This window comes from Monodelphis domestica, chromosome 8, assembly GCF_027887165.1.
Source record: "Monodelphis domestica isolate mMonDom1 chromosome 8, mMonDom1.pri, whole genome shotgun sequence".
In the NCBI taxonomy this organism is placed as follows: Eukaryota; Metazoa; Chordata; class Mammalia; order Didelphimorphia; family Didelphidae; genus Monodelphis; species Monodelphis domestica.
This window is the reverse complement of record NC_077234.1, coordinates 182326534-182341288: the sequence shown is the minus strand read 5'-3', so window position 1 is coordinate 182341288 and position 14755 is coordinate 182326534. Positions and strand designations below refer to the sequence as shown.

The following is a 14755-nucleotide window of genomic DNA, read 5'->3' as shown; positions in this document are numbered from 1 at the left end:
TTATTTTATTATATATTATTTATTTATTTTATGTTTACTACATTATTTAAATATTATATTTAAATATTTGACTGCCTCCCTTTTTAAAAATCAAGCCCCAAAATTATATTAAATAAAATAAAAATCAAACCTCATTTCCTTGTTATGTGTAGGTGTTCTCACCAAATCTCAGAAAATGCAATCCATCAGTCAATTAGCAAGCCCTTATTAAGTGCCTACTATGTGCCCAGCCCACACAAAATACATAAATGAAATCGCATCTGCCCTCAAAGACTTCTGGTAGGACCTTTAGTCATTGTGTTTGTCTTTCTCTCTCTACCCCCCTTTTTTTGCCTCCTATCTTTCCTTCTTCTGGGTTTTTTTTCTTTATCTTCTCTATCCTCTATTCTTTTCTCCTTCATATATAGATCTGGTATTATTGCATTATAAGAAAGAATAACTTTGTTTACCAATGTTTGTTTTTTCCATCCTTCCTAATCCCCAGCCATAATCCAAACACTATTAAAATACAAAAATGATCCCTTTAGAAGTATAGAAAATAAAATGGTGGTTCCTCCCCTCTGATAATACCTGCAATTTAGCTTGCCTCTATCTTATTTATGCCCTGTAGTTGGCACGTTGTCTTCTCCATATTATAATATGAACTTTTTGAGGAAAAGGATTGCTTTTTTGTCTTACTTTGTATTCATGACATTTAGCAATGCAAAAAAAAAGTATAGAAAATAACTGGAAAGGAGTGCATGAAAGGGAGGAAAGTGATGGGGAGAAGCTGGGAAGGATAGCCATTTTAGAACAAGCTAGTTAGGTCCAGCCAGTCATAGAAATGTGTCAAATTGGCAGTCACCTGAAGAGAGTGAATTCTGAGTCTCTGGAGAGAGAAAAATGAAGGGGAGAGTAAAGAAGAGGAGAGAGCCTTCTCCTTTAAGAGCAAGCAAGAAAGGGCAGCTAGCTGACTCAGTGGATTGAGAGCCAGGACCAGAATGGGGTCAAATCTGACCACAGACCCTTCCTAACTGTGACCCTGGGCAAGTCACTTAACTTCATTTGCCCAGCCCTTGCCCAGAGTTTAAAATTTTTCTTAATTAAAAAAAAAGAGCAATCAAGGTAAGAGGAGTCAAAGAAGGAAACGGACAGAGATAGAATGTACTCTAAGTAACCAAGAAAGAAGTTGAAGAAGCAGGGCTGACTGCTAAGAACCAGAAATATGAATAAAGGTGAAGTTTTTTCAATCCCTGCCTTCTCCCAGCTGGGGCAAATTTCTCCATTATATCAGGACACATATGTAGGACTTTTACAAGTCCCCTAAAAACTGTGTTGATGAACATGAGTGGATAGGCTCATTAAATTTAATTCACATTCTCCTAACTCAAATGATCTTCAAATAAACTCTTCTTGTCAACTTGCAATTGTAACATTTTATGGCTGGAGCTTTTACAGTAGCTTCCCTTTCCCAAGTGTGTCTTGGCAGATATCACAGAAAATAAAGAAACAAATGTATAGATTTTGTTGTTGTTGTTGTTGTTGAGTTGTTTCAGTCATGACTCATTCTTTCCTCTGGCAAAGATAATGAAGTGGCTTGCCATTCCCTTCTCCAGTTCATCTTACAGAAGAGGAAACTGAGGCAAACAATGTTAAGTGACTTGCCCAGGGTCACATATCTGGTAAGAGTCTGAATTTGAACTCAGATCTTTCTGGCTCTATGCCTAGAGCTCTATCCACTGTGCCACCCTAGCTATATAGATATATATTATAAATCATAAAAACTTCTGCTTTTTTGGGAAATACTTTAAAATGTCGATCTTTTCTGTCCACTTCCCATAAGCCTACCAGACAATCTCATGACCTACTTTTCCCGCCATTTTTTCTTGAGCATGGTTCTATGGATGGAACTCTGGGCTAAGACACAATTTTTTTTTTTACTAACTAGGTCTGTTTCATCACCTACAAAATAAAGAGATGATATAAGATTGCATAAGCTTAGAGTTTATGAAAATATCCCATATTTATTGAGTCTGATCCCCACAGGAACCATCAATCTCTTCTACAAAATCCCTAACAGATCAATCTTTTCCAGAGGAATCCAATGATAAGGGATTCCTTCCCCACCCCTCCCACACACACAGGGATCCTATTCCACTTGGGAATCATTATCATTATTTTCCTAAAATCAAACCAATATCTTCAGCAGCCCACTGGATCTCCAAATTGGGCTATGATTGCTATTGCATTATCTAGACCAAAACCTAGGTCAGGAGTTTGTGGCACTTGGAACAAGACGGCATCAATAAGACTTGACTATAGATCAAACCACTTGGGAACAATGAAAATGTGTAGACCTCTAGGCTCAGCCATCCCCAGCATCCCTGAACTTTTAGAAAGTACCAAAATACCTTCGAAACAACACAACACGGTTATCATTGTATTGTAACAATTGTTATACAATACAGTTATGACAATACAAATGAGGTCCAAACCAGGCATAAGTGGTCTAAATCTGATACTAAAACAAAGACACAATTTTGGAAGTAAGGCTGGAATTTCTGAATGGATAAGCAAACAAAAGTCTCCCCTAATGAGGAGATGCAGCAGTGCTTGAAATATCCAAGATACAAACCCAGGGTGGGGAAAACAAACCCAAAACATCTACAAACACAGACTGAAAGAAAAATACAACTTGGCCACGAGGCCAACTAGAATTCCAGGGAGAAATGAAGCAAGTTTTAGAAAAATGAAAAATTATATTAAATATATATAAATGAAATGAGAATGCAGGTGGGCAAAATTAGTCTGTGTGATGTGAGTTCACAAAAATAGAGGAGGTAAATTGTAATGATGTAGGACTGGGGCATTGCCACCAGAAATTACATAAGGTAGTTTTTAAGAAAGCTGGACTTATTTGACCAATGTAAATTCTTCAAGGAAATAGTAGAAACTTTGTACCATATTATTTTAAGCACCTACTGAAAACCTAAAAAATATGCTCAGGTGGAAAGAATCATTATCTTTCAAAAACCATAAAATAAATTCCAATAATACAAATTTGGTTATTCTGGTGGTTGGTTAATTGTTTTTAATCATGTCCAACTCTCTGTGAGCCCGTTTATGGTTTTCTTGGCAAAGATACTGGAGTAGTTTTCCATTTTCTTCTCTAACCCATTTTACAGAGGAGGAAACTGAGATGAACAGAGTTAGATGACTAAGCTCACTTTCACACAACTAGGAAGTAAATAATACAAATATTGACCATAAAAAAGCCTTGAGAATTCAATAAATAAACTGTACCATGACTGATGCATTATCAGAGACAAAACTGTCACCCACAATTACCCAGACATAATAACTTAAGAACGATATTTTTAAAGGTCTCCATACCAAATATTCATCATCTTCAAACTACATGGAAAGAAAATCTTTCAAAGTAAAGAGAACTACCAGAAGAAATCCAAGCCAATAGGACAAAGTACCTATGATCCTAGGCATATAGTTATTGGCATTGTCTCAAAGATGCATTTAATGAGACTCTACAAGGTATTCTTACATACCAACATTGTTATTCAATTCTAGAAAGTAATTTCATGGACCAGAGTAATAGTATTCCATAGAACTTTAAACAACAAAGAATAATAGCAGGATAATAAATCATCCCAAGATCATTTCTATCTGAACTCCACTGAATAAGATGAAAATAATATCATAATGGACTTCTTATTACTTTAAGATTTGCAAAGTACTTTATGTACATTATCTCTTTTTAGCTTAACCTTCCTAGCTTTTTGTCATCTGCAGAATTAATGATCTCGCATGCCATTTATGTCTTCATCCACATAATCTATAAAAAGTCTCTTCACTTAAGAAAACCATAAAATTGCCAGTGATCTACCACTCACTGTAAAAATGTTGAGCAGAATATGAATAAATACAGCATCCCTGTTGATTCCTCTAGCAACTTCCCTCCAGGTTGACATTAATTCAATTAATTATTAATCTTTAGTTCCATATAGTCAATTAATTCAAAACCTATCCAACCATGATACCTATCTATCCCATCCCCAAAATATCATGACTAAATGTTAAGGATGCCTTTGGTGTTGCCTTTTCCTCTTCACTCTCTCACTGTTCTCTTATGTAGCCTATTACCAGATCCCATCCATTTTATGCATGAAATAACACTATTTCTCAGATCTATCCTTTCCTCTTTTATTTCCCCTCCTACCACCACTGTGCAGTTCAGACTCTTCTTACCACATTCTAAATTCCTGCAATAACCCTCATAAAGATTTCCACCCTGCCTTCTCCTCCCTTCTGATCTATCCACCTTTTACATTCCTGCCAAATTAATCTTTCTCAGTACACAGATCTGGGAAGATGTCACTCACCTATTGAAAACATCACAATGGCCCTCTCATTACCTCAAGAGGAAGACTCAGACTTCTCCTTCTAGCCATCAAAGTCCTCAACAATTTTGTGCCATCCTCTCTTTCCAGTCTTATTGCATGCCCCGACTCTCCCTATTCCCAGCTCCTCTGCGTTTCGTTATTTTGGATTTTCACTTCTCTTCTTTTTCTCACGCTATCCTCCATATCTCTCTATAGCTCGTGCTATATCTATATATTTATTGATTCAACAACTCTTTCAGTCCTGTCTATTGAATTGCTACCCTTCCCTTAAAGCCCACACTTGTTCCATCAACCAATCAAAAAGTATTTATTAAATACTACTAACGAGGTACCTGTATTGTGTAAAATCTGGGCTGTAAGGGAAAAAGTTAAAATAACTGAATACTCAAAGAGCTCACGTTCCCAGGGATATAAGTATGCACCTGAGAGCCACATCAGGTACATGCCTACTTATATGTGTGTGTGTATGTGCACACCAAACACAAGCACATCTCTATATATACTATATATATGTACTTTAACATATATAAATATGTTACAAAGATATATTTATGTATAAACATTACTATGGCTTTCTGATTATCTAAAGAGTAAGGTTCAAACTTTTTTCTATGCACACAGATATATAGATATAGATATAGATATAGATATATTAGTTGTCCTTATTCAGTCTTTTCAGTCATATCTGACTCTTCATGACCCCATTTGAGGTTTTCTTGTCAGAGATACTGACGTGATTTGCCATTTCCTTCTCCAGTTCATTTTACAAATGAGGAAACAAACAAGTAGGATAAGTGACTCACCCAGGATCAGATAGTATAAATGTCTCTGGTTAGATTAGAACTCAGGACCTCCTGGCTAAAGGCAAGGCACCCTATCCTTGGGCCACCTAGCTATATACACATCCATACAGACAAACACACTTGATATGCAAACATTACACAGAATGCAGATAGAAGGTCCACTTACTGGGGAGGGGCTTTAATAGCTGGGGTGGGGAGTCCCCGGCACACAGGGGCATCTTGTTGCAGAGTGGAATAAACCTTATAAAGTCCAGGTTCTCCCTTCTCTAAAGGAAGGCATTGAGAGGAGTTTGGTACGCCCTCCTGTCCCCCTCCAGTCAGAGGGAAGAGGAGCCTGATGGAGGTGGTATCAATCAGGGCTTGAGTTAATATTAGATTTAATATTCTAATGATGAGCTAATAATTTTAACAATTAATTAAATAAGTATATTTAAATAATTATAATATGTTATATTAATGTGAATGTTAATATAAATATAAATATATATTAATTATTATAAATATTAAATATTAAAATGAGTTAATAATATTAGAAGCAATGAACTTGTCCTTGGAGGACCGGGCAGGGTAGCAAGTGCATGAGAGTTAGATTTGTCCTATTCTAATACTTAATCAGAACATGGGGGTTGATCTTAGGTTCTCAAAGGCTCAAGCTCCTATGTTCCTACCAAGTTGGAGAGGCTTTAAAGGTGAGAATTTATTTTTCAGATATTCTATTATTGTTATTCTAGAGGAAAAGCCCTGAATCAATTCTTGTATATTTGGAAGAATGACTGTGTATTTCTGTGTCTGCAGTCTGAGTCAGAGACTCCATTCAGTCTACTGCTTTCTGTATTTTCTTTACCCTTAGGAATACCAAAGGAACCTTTTCCTTTTTAACTGAGTTTGGCTCATAAAAGAAGGGGAAAAGGTTCTTTTCTGGCAAACCACTCATCCGTCCACCTGTGGGAAAGGGGAGACATCGATGGTTTGATAGAGAACGTCTTAATTAATGGTCTACCAATTATAAACGTTTTGGTATATTCAAGGGAAGGATGGAATAATGAGGTCTAAACCCATTTATTAAGCTTCCTGACCCAGCTTCCAGGCCAGTGGCCATTAGAGAGGGCCATGGACCGATAGATAACTTTTTTGCTTATGATGCTGCTCTAATTTTCAGTAAGCAGATAGAGTCATTAAACTGATATTTCTCACCCCAAATCAGTCTCTTGAGATAATTGTAATCATAATATAAGTATATAGTTGGTATAGATTGTGTATTTCTCTTCTGAAAGCTAATTAAAGTTTTATTTTTTAATTTAACTATTTTTAATTATTTTTAATTTTATTTTTTAAACTTAACTTTAATTAAGTCTAATTAAGGGTTGGATAGAAGCAGCTCTCCTACCAAAAGAGTGAAGCAAAATATTACTGGTGTATTCAGCCTTGTGAGCTGCGTCAGAAATCTGACATATTTCCTTATCTGGACAGTTGCTAATATTCCAATAAGACCATTTCTGCTACCTCCCTTTTTATCCTTATCCAAAGGCTTCTTCCTACCCCCAGACTTCTTCCCTTAGTTTCACTCTTTTCCACATAGGCATATTTCTCCTTGAGATACATATGCTACCTTTTCTAACTGATATATTCATCTTATTGCTTCTGACAAAACTTGGGATTTGGGGAGTGTAGGGAGCTCCAGGTAAGGAATGTTTCTACCAGTGAAGAGCTGCACCTTCTCTGCAACTTCAGAGTCTTTGAGAGGGACATTGACTTAGCCAGGGTCACTCAGCAGCCTTATGTCAAAGGTAGGACTTGAAAGCTGGCATTCCAGAGGCTGAGGCATCTTGCTATCCGCAGTGCCATCATTCATTTCAAATCTATTCCTTGTAAACAAGATGGAATGAGAGCTGGATTTGGAGCCAAAGAAATGGGTTTCAAATCCTTTCTCTGCTACTTTCCCATATTTTGTACACTTGTATAAAGAAATCTGAGATCAGAGGTTTTATTGTTTATTCTTAGACCATTTTTCTTCCTGTGAATTTGGCTTAATCACTGCTGCTATGCTTCCTTTGCTATGACTGCTCTCTATAATGTCTAAGGAAATAGATATACAGGTAGCTTGCTTTCTCCTTCTTCATTTTTAATCTAAAGCCTTCAGACTAGATTTGCAAGACTCCGGGCCAATACCCTTTTTGCTGGTCTTTATTAGGTATATTCTGTATCTGGTCTTGAGTCTTAATCCTGAATTTTAAATTTTGATCCACCATCTGAATCCCATTCTCAGACACATTTTCTTAAGCAGCTACTCATTCCCCAAATCTGCCTTTTTCTCCTAAAGCTCTTTCTTTCATGCAGAAGCACTAATGAAAATACTGCCTATAACCCCAAGATGGAGCTCATTTAAGTGTCTTCCAGGTATGGAGAGAACTATTATCTTTAGTATTTTACCCCAAGACTTCATCCTTAAGGAGGTTTTCTGAATTTCTTTCAGAATGGTAATTAATGCCCATTTAAATTTCAAGAATGAATGATCTGAGCAAGTCTTGAAGGATTCTCAGTGACATTCCAGGTGCTCCTTCTGGGAAGAAAATAGACCTGCTGTCATCTGGTCAATAAATGTCTCTCAGCTCCATTTGGCAGAAAATCAAAACCATCACAATTCAGCTTTTCCCATGAACTTCTATCTAAGATAAAAGATTCAAACTTATTGGTGAATAATCCCAGGCATAGGAAGACTTCCCACAGCAGAATGGGCAGGTGAGAACACTGAGCTCCAACAGCCACAAAAGTGACCCAAGGCAGGGATCATGGAGTGCCTAGAGCTTGTCAATGTCATCGATTGCATCAGGGTTCATTGCTGATCATCCCAACTTCTGTCTTGCCATTAGGCTTTTTTTTTTTAAACCCTTACCTTCTGTCTTGGAGTCAATACTGTGTATTGGTTCCAAGGCAGAAGAGTGATAAGGGCTAGGCAATGAGGGTTAAGTGACTTGCCCAGGGTCACACAGCTGGGAAGAGTCTGAAGCCAGGTTTGAACCCAGAACCTCCCATCCCTAGCCTGGCTCTTCATCCACTGAGCCACCCCGCTGCCCCCTGTCATTAGACTTTGATGACTCTGGCAGAGAGAATGAGGCCAACGACTCTGAACAACTCTGCCTCTCCTAAATTCAATTCCTATGCAAGTCAAGACATCGCCCCATGATATCACCAGTCCTCTTTGAAAACAAAGGATGAACAACACCACGCTAAGTGTGGGCTGATCACTCTATTCTAGAAGGGAAGAAAAAAGGCTCAAGAGAATCTTTTCTGATTTTTAGTTTATCAAAGTGGGTGAAGTATTCAACTAAAAAAAAAAAAACCCTGGAAGAAAAACTTTAATGTGAAACAGAAAAGAGATGTAGAGACAGAAGATGCTGAAATACCCTGGGAAGCTGGAGGGCCACTAGGGGGCGACCTCATTGTGGGCTGGGTGCCCATCAGGATGCCTTCCAGGCCATCTTCAAGGACTGCTCTTTCAGGAGAGCCTCCGATCTGCCACTTAGCTCGAAGGCTTCTTCCGGTTCTCTTCTGTGTAGAATTCTTCCATCCTCCAACTTCTCAGTCTCTTCCCCTGACCCCAACCTCCAGCAGTCGTTTTCTCTTCTCTTACGTAGTTACCAACTCTCAGCTTGTGTTCTTGCCCCTTATCCAGTGATAGACGCCCTACGAATCCGGGAGGCTTCAGGGGCTGCGCGCTGGGTCTTCTTTCACTTAGACATTTTTCTCGAAGACTTCGAAGACACTTGAAGTTATTACTAATGGCCACCAGGGAGAGCCCTTTAACAATTCATAACTTTCGGTACTCCCTAAAGTGCGGGAAACCAAAAAGGGCAAATGGATGAGCTTGTGGGAGCCAGCGGGACATCCGAAATCTGAATTTTACATTTTAATAGCTGCTCATTAGAAAGCAAAGGCAAGCTCCGGAGCACAAGTCCGCATTCCTGGACTTATCTTCCAAGGAAAAGTGACCAGGATGAGAACAAGGGAGAAGAAAAGCTATCTCTGCATCCAAGAAAAGCAGAATCAGAAATCAAATTAATATGGAAAAAAAAGAAGAAAGAAAATTCCCCCCTCTCTCCACCACAGGAAACAGATTGTAAGTGGTTTCCCTTGGGCCTGTCTCATTACAGATGAATGGATATAACTCGGTATCCTCTACCACTCCTGGGTATGTTCATGAATTCGTTAAAAACAAAAACACTTTATATATATATATATATATATATGGTATAGATCTATATATATACAAGGAAACCATCTGATAATCAATAGGATAATGAAGATATAATTAATATATATAGTTCCTGTCCTAGAATTGTTTATATTCTAGCTGGGGTGATATAGCACGCCTCCAAATAAATATAATACCAATGAGAATAGAGAAGTGCTGCTGCGTACTTGAAGTCAGTCATTAAAGGTTATTCTCCCATGTCTTTTTCATCTCTTTCTTAAGCTCCAATCCAGAATCACTGCCTAACTTTTGGATATTTCCACTTGGATATCAAAAAGTCATCAACCAGATTGTTATCTTTCCCCCTAAACATAGGGGTTTTAACCTGGGATCCACAGGACCTTCAAGAGACCCATGCATATATTTCAGGGGATCCACGAATTGGGATGGGGAGAAAATGAAATCTTTATTTTTTTCATTAACCTCTAACTGAAATTTAGCATTTCCTTAAATTATTTTCAAACATTCTTCTGGGGATATATCCATAGGCTTTGCTAGGCTACTAAGAGGACCCAAGACTCAAAATAAGCAAATTCCCTGAACCTACCTCTCTTCTTCATTCCCCTATTTCTGTTGAAGGGACCATCATTCTTCTAATCAAACACTCCTAACATTGCTGACCTCCTTGACTCTTCTTTCTCCTTCACCTATATCCAATCAGTTGTTGTCTTGCTGTCTCATCTCCAACCTGTTTCTGCTACTTGCTTGGCCACCATTCCAGTTCACAGCCTAATCATCTTCTTTTTGGATTACTGATGTAGCCTCCTAATTGTTCTCTCTGTCTCCAAACTCAGCTGCCAATTTGATATTCCTAAAGCACAGAGTTGGCTCTATCAGTCCTCCAGAACTCCCTATTAATTCTAGGATAAAATATAAGCACTTCTTCTTGGCAATTAAAGCCCTTAACAATCTAACTCTAACCTCTCTTTCCAGGCTTATTTCATATTACACTCCCTAACATGTGCTATTTCCCTCCCCACAAACTGGCTTTCTGGCCATTTCCCACACATAACATTTCATATTCCATGGGAATTTTTTGCAAAAATTTCATTGCTATCCCCAGTGGTATACTTAACCATTTGGCTTTGGGAGGAGATGAGAATGGAGAAATGTACCTAAAACTTGCTTTTAAGTTTAATTTGTATTATTAACATTTTATCCATCATTTTCTTAAGTTTAGACAATCAATAAAATCAAGCCCTGATTTGTAATATTTGCCAGTTTTTGAAATGTAAATGTTTATGCTGAAAATGTTGATAATTGAGCTGTTACCAGCATACCTCCATGCCTAGAACATACTCTATCTTCATCTCTGCCTCTTAAAATCAGATAAGGTGTCACTTCCCACATTAGTCCTTTCCCCAACCCCCCCAGGTATGACTATTTTTATCTAGTCGCCTTGCCCTATTCATATCCAACATGCAATTCATTTTATGTTTTCTTAAGATTTACTTAAGTATAAGTTGTATACTTATGCTAAAGCATAAGCTTCTTGAAGGCAGAGTTTGTTTGTTTAGTCTTTGTTTTTTGTCCCTGTAATCTAAAATAATGCCTTGTACACAGTAAGTGCTAAATAACTGCTAGCTGAATTAAACTGTATCAGACATGTGAATCAAAAAAGAATAATGTGGCAAAAATACAGTATCAAATAAGAATAAAATACACAAGAAATTTTAGAATGATACTAAAATAATACATCAAAAATAGAATGAGGACATACTAGGGCAATGACAAGAAATAAAGAATACAAAATGACTGGGAAGATTAAAGCATGGTATCCTGGAAAGATGGCAGTAGCTCTTGAAACAATTTACAAGTCAAGAAGAGGAGCAAGTTTATAGAGAAAGATAAAATGTTCACTTTTGAGGACAATGAGTCCACAGTCGGACAAGTCATTACTTTGAGTCTGAGGGTTTTCGCCTATAAATTGAAGGATCTGGACTGAATAATCTCTCTTTTGTGATTATATAAAAGTTTAAAGTCATAGAAGGACATTTTAGCAAAGGTATCCAATGGATAGCTGAGAATTAAAGTCTAGAGCTCAGACGAAATATTATGTCTGGAAACTCAACTTTGGGAATCATCTGCACAAAGATGATAGTAGAAGCCAGAAGATTAGAGAAAGAAGGGAAGGAGGAAGGGAGGAAAGAAGGGAAGGAGGGAGGGAGGGAGGAAGGGAGGAAGGGAGGAAGGGAGGAAGGGAGGGAGGGAGGGAGGGAGGGAGGGAGGGAGGAAGGAAGGAAGGAAGGAAGGAAGAAGGAAGGAAGGAAGGAAGGAAGGAAGGAAGGAAGGAAGGAAGGAAGGAAGGAAGGAAGGAAGGAAGGAAGGAAGGAAGGAAGGAAGGAAGGAAGGAAGGAAGGAAGGAAGGAAGGAGAAAAGGGAAACTGAATTTTAAAAAATTCTTCACTCACTATGTACTAAGCACTGAGGGAAAAAAATAGAGTGAGTGAGGCAGTCTCTACTCTCAGTGAACTTACACTCTAATGGGAGAGACAAACACATCAAAGGCAGATGGAAACTCAGAAATCCTAGAGATACATCATCAGGACAGATGGCAAGGCCTGATGGTCCCTAGGTTATATAATCAGGTCAGACAGAAGTGTTGGGGAGATGCAAAGAACAGAGATAGGGCAGATGATCAGTTCTAGATTTTCAGAAGGCAGAGGGAGATGATGAGCAAAATCACAAAAAAGCTGGAAAGACTTATATGAAGTGATGCAAGGTGAAGTGAGCAGAACTGGCTCACAGTGACAAGGATAGTGTATAATGATCAACTATGAATGGCTTCACTATTTATCAATGATGCAAGGACCTGGGACAACTCCAAGGGACTCATGATGAAAAAGAATACATTATCAGCATAGAAAGAACTAACAGTCTGAATGCAGATTGAAACAAACCATTTTCACTTTATTTCTTCCATGAATTGTTCTCTAGTGTAAATATTTTGCAACATAAAAAATAAGTATACATGTTTACAAACTACATCATAATACCTGGCCTTAGGGAGATGGGAGGGCTGAAAGGGAGAGATATAATATGGAACACAAAAGGGCAGAAAATGACTGTTAAAAATTATGTTGACATATAATTTGGAAATAAATTTAAAATTATAAAAATATATTTTAAATCCTTTCCTTCTATCTTAGAATCAACACTCTATATTGGTTCTTGGGCGGAAAATTAGTAAGGACTAGGTAATAGAGGTTAAGTGACTTGTCCAGGATCATTTAGCTAGAAGTGTTTGAGGTCAGATTTAAATCAAAGACTCCCATCTCTGGGCTGTGTGCTTTATCCACTGAGCTGCCTAGCTGCCCCTATAAAAATAATTTTTAAAAAAAGGCAGAGAGAAGGCAAGGGGTAAGATTTGGTTGTCTTCTATTTCATCAAGATGAACAAGAGTTGCTGACGGTAATGCCGCATCAAAGCCATGTGTGTAACCAAGAAGCCTGGGCTTGGGAGGAAAGGAAGGGGAAAGGCATGCCTCTCCAACACCTGGTCAGATTTCCCGTTTTCTGGAGTCCCAGATAGACTCTGGAACAGCTCAGGGCTGAAGAAGGGGTTGAGAGGGAGAGCCATAATGAGAAGACAAAGACCTTCCTAGGGGTGATTTTTATCATCCCCTCCAGAGAGGTCATAGATAAGCTTAAAACTTCAGGTGGGAATTGTATGGAGGAAAGGAAAAGAAATGTTGTCACATGTCTTGAAGCTATCCCTGTACAAAGATAACCTTTTCAGCTCATTGTATTTGGTGGAAAATAGTCATCTTGAAGACCTTCCTTACTTTACCTGCAAATTTACCCAGAAGTTGATGTGATCTCCTTTGGGGCATATTTTCTATATTTCAACATACAAATGCAGAAACATACAATGCAGAAGAGCTCGGCAGATGGACCTAGAAGACAGAAGACATGAAGCAAACACAATAATGAACTCAGGGAGAACCCAAGAGCATGAAGCCTGGAAACCAGCCCATGAGAATTCAGAAAGCCATCACGGTCCCAGAAAATGATCAGAAGCAGCAGCCAGGGTTGAGAAGTTCTTCTGGCCATCATAACCACGTTGTGGTACCTACCTGTCGCACTTGTCACAACCCACTGACTGCTCTTCCCAACTAAGGTCCAGCTTAATGATAGATAACCCTGGTGCTTCTCTGCCCTCCACCACGCCGTCTAAAGGAGCTGTGGCTCTAGAACTGGTGTTCTCCTGGCTATGACATCACTCAGAACCACGAGCCATCATAGAGGAGATGGCACCGCCTCCTCCCTTAAGAACCTACACAGTAAAGGAGGAAGACATCACATTAGTATTATACACTGTTAAGAAACTGGAGAGGTTTTTGTTTTGTTTAATGCATTTAAAAACAGACATCTAAGAAGGGTCCATGAGCTTTACCAATCTAAGTTAGTCCAACCGTCTCATTGTATAGATGAGGAAGCCGCGTCCCAGAAGGGTTAAGTGGCTTGCTTGGGGTGACACAAGTAGCAAACGGGAGAGCTACGATTTGAGCTTAGTGTCTCGCTAGAGAAATAATGTTTTGTTTTGTTTTTTTTCCCATTCCAACCATACTTTTTATTGATCTGTTTGTGAAACCAACTCATTAATTTGTTCATGTATCCATCCCTTTGACATTTTTGGAGGCCTCCTGAATTATGCTGGCCATAATTCAATATTATCTTTTATTACATCTTCCCCATCACTTTCTTAAGTCTAGACAATCAACGAAACAGTGAATCATGCTTTGATTTGTATTGTGTGCTAACTTTTGAGTTGTAAATGTTCCACTGAAAATGGAACCATTGCCTCTCTCACCCAGAAGGCTCCATTGGTGCCTAACATGCACAAAGCATTATGGATGACATAAAGAAGAAAACACTTTGATTCTACTCCCAAAAGCCTTATAGTCCACAGGGCAGATTAGACATATATGTAAACATATGGTTGGTGGAGATAAGTGTCATGAGAGATGTGTAAACAAATTCCTATGGGAATATAAATGTTCAGAGTATGGAAAAATAAGGTGCCATTTGAGTTGAATTTCAAAGAAGAGACAGAATTTCAATAGCCAGAGAAGGGAGAAGGGAAAAGAAGGTATTGTAGTAGAAAATTTGGAAGTGAGAAAGTACACTGTGTATTTGAGAAATACAGATGGATCAATTTAATTCAATTCAATAAATATTTATTATATGACTACTACCTAAAAAGCATTATACTAGATATTAGGGATATAAAACAAGACATAAATTCTGCCCCCCAAGTAGTTTATAATCTTTTTTTTTAAACCCTTACCTTCTGTTGGTTCT

General features: G+C 38.2%; 1 long non-coding RNA gene across 3 annotated transcripts in view; it reads right to left on the bottom strand.

The window, feature by feature from the left end:
* The window catches only part of LOC103100290 (uncharacterized), a 32364-nt gene extending 18684 nt beyond the window's left edge, over positions 1-13680 (bottom strand). The window contains exons 1-2 of one of the 3 annotated variants that reach the window (XR_471330.3): positions 13528-13680; positions 13242-13347 (exon numbers count right to left, since the gene is read on the bottom strand). This is a non-coding gene — a long non-coding RNA (uncharacterized LOC103100290). Of the gene's footprint in view, positions 1-4242; positions 4262-13241; positions 13348-13527 lie in introns of those variants that run through there. The other 2 variants (XR_008914241.1, XR_008914242.1) reach the window with 2 other exon arrangements.
* Between the last annotated feature and the right edge of the window lie 1075 nt (positions 13681-14755).